Source organism: Octodon degus, unplaced genomic scaffold (genome assembly GCF_000260255.1).
Source record: "Octodon degus isolate 3935 unplaced genomic scaffold, OctDeg1.0 scaffold00136, whole genome shotgun sequence".
NCBI lineage: Eukaryota > Metazoa > Chordata > Mammalia > Rodentia > Octodontidae > Octodon > Octodon degus.
This window is the reverse complement of record NW_004524712.1, coordinates 7,408,007-7,410,501: the sequence shown is the minus strand read 5'-3', so window position 1 is coordinate 7,410,501 and position 2,495 is coordinate 7,408,007. Positions and strand designations below refer to the sequence as shown.

At 36.9% G+C, this 2,495-nt stretch overlaps 1 pseudogene across 1 annotated transcript; it reads right to left on the bottom strand.

Moving 5' to 3' along the window:
• Positions 1 to 219: 219 nt before the first annotated feature.
• Positions 220 to 688, bottom strand: LOC101562130 (annotated as a pseudogene). The gene has a single exon (XR_001117300.1). The product of XR_001117300.1 is annotated as a cytochrome c, somatic pseudogene (transcript).
• Between the last annotated feature and the right edge of the window lie 1,807 nt (positions 689 to 2,495).

Genomic DNA, 2,495 nt, shown 5'->3' with positions numbered 1-2,495 from the left:
GAAAGGAGTCTCTTAGTATTTAAATATATTCACATAACAGTTATATAAATCTAAATATAAAACCAACCTTCAGTAGTTTTGAGATATTCTCAATCTTTCTGAAAAGTTGAACATTACTAATCAAGTCCAACCAAGTATTTAGAAGGGAAAACAGTGATAGTATTTACTGAACTGGAATTACTGTCAAACCTTGAAAAAAAAAATGATATACATTTAACTACAAGCCAATTTTATTTAAATCAGGACTGTCCAACAAAAATATTCTATCAGCCACTCATGATCTGAATTCTGGTGTATGAGATTAAATTATGGTACACATACAAAAGCCATGAGACATTTCTGTTCTGTAATAAATAAGGCAGTGACTATTACTCATTAGTAGCCTTTTTGAGGTAAGCTATTAAGTCTGCCCTTTCTCCCTTCTTCTTGATGCCAGCAAAGATCATTTTTGTTCCCGGGATGTACTTCTTGGGATTCTCCAAATACTCCATCAGTGTATCCTCTCCCCAGGTGATACCTTTGTTCTTGTTGGTATCTGTGTAAGAGAAGCCAGTGGCCTGACCTGTCTTCCGCCCAAAGAGACCCTGGAGATTTGGCCCATTCTTGTGCTTGCCTCCCTTCTCAACAGTGTGGCACTGGGCACACTTCTGTACAAAAATTTTCTTGCCTTTCTCAACATCACCCATTTCGCGCCAGGTGGTCACCGGTCTTCCCTCGTTACCACAAGGAAAGTTCTAGGGCAGAAGCCTGACATCCTGCTCTCTACCCCATTACTTATTTTTGATCAGTTTATTGAAATGTAACTTTAAAGATGTCACTTATTGCCACTGCAAATTCACCACTTCTTTGTGGATCTTCAGTTCCTCCTAACCATCCTTCTGTTTTATTTTTTCTTCACATTTTTCCTGTTTCATTTGCCTCAAAATTTTACTCCATCTACCCCACCTGTTAAAAACTACAGCTGTGCCTTCCCTTTCCTCCTTTTTTCCATCAGTGGGCAAAGACTAATCCATTCACTCATTCTCTGAATCTCATTTATCTCTGCCTATTCAGGGTTTTTGTTTTTTTGGGGTTTTTTGGTGGTACCAGGGATCATACTCAGGACCTTGCACTTGCCAGGCAAGCACTTTTTCCACTGAGCTATCTCCCTGGCCTCAAGGTTCTTTTAACATCTTTTATCACTTATATTATCATTTATGACTTAGTTTTCTCATTGCTAAAATGAAATTTGCAATACCCAATGTTAAAGGGGGAAAAGTTTCTTTAGCTCACAGTTTGTGGACGTTTCAGCACATAATTGGGTGGCTCTACACCAAGGTGCACATGGCAGAAGGGCAGCAGTACGCTGCAGTGGAAGATGGCAAAAGCAACAAGCAAGAGAAGCAGGAGAGCAGGCCTCTTTGCCTCCCTTACAGTGTATGCAAGGATACCTGCCCAGGGCAGGTGTAAAATTCACACCTTTAATCTCACTATTAGACCATGAAATAGCGCCACCTCTGAAAAGTCTGTCCCTCATGACTGCATGAAGCTTTGGGGGGACAGCCAGACACAAACCATAATAACTTTTTTTTATTATTATTATTTTTATATTTTTGCCAGGCCATGTCAGGTCTGTTTATTTATTTTTTTATTTTATTTTTTCCAAAATTTTATTGATAAACAGCAATGAGACAGTTTCAAATCAAATCGGAAGTACAGTTTCAACAAATAACACACTGCATATGTTCTTCTTAGTGGTTAATTGCTGTACAAGATGCGGACTTGAGATCCTGTTTACAAACAACATTAGAACGAGTCATTCTATTCATTAAGAGAATGCAACTATATATCTATCCTAACCACTTGGAATACACAGATACAAAATGGACATTCATCTGTATACCCTATTTTTTCTAAGTTCCGTTATTGAATATTACAGGTGTGTAAACTCAGCAAAATATTCTAAAAGAGTCCAGTAGACCATAATAGCATTGGGTCTTCTGTTTGACCAGCAATGTCAGAAATTATTGACCTGAGTCCCCCACAGCTCAACATAACAGCATGACTTTACTTCCTATATTTCGTCTTCATACTTTTCTGCTGGATGGATAAGACCAAGGTAAAGCAGGACCTGTGCAATAAGAGTTGTAGCTTTTTGACAAACCATAATAACTTTTATCTTTAACATTTCTCTGGCCTCTGATCTTTTCCAATAATAATCGAAACATTCTTTATATATTTACTATTATTCTAAATAATAGTAAATATATAAAGAATGTTTCGATTATTATTGGAAAAGATATATAATTATTCTAAATATATTTATATATTTACATTCTTTATATATAAAATACATATGTACTGTTGGAGAGAGGTGAAAGCCGTGTTCTAGTTTCTCCATTCCATAAAAATGTCAGTCTTCTCTCTAGAACTGTTAAAATAACCCCCAGTCCTTTCTTGAACTCTTTGTTTCCCTACAACTTAGCCCCTTGCTCTATCTTTAGACCCAAACTACT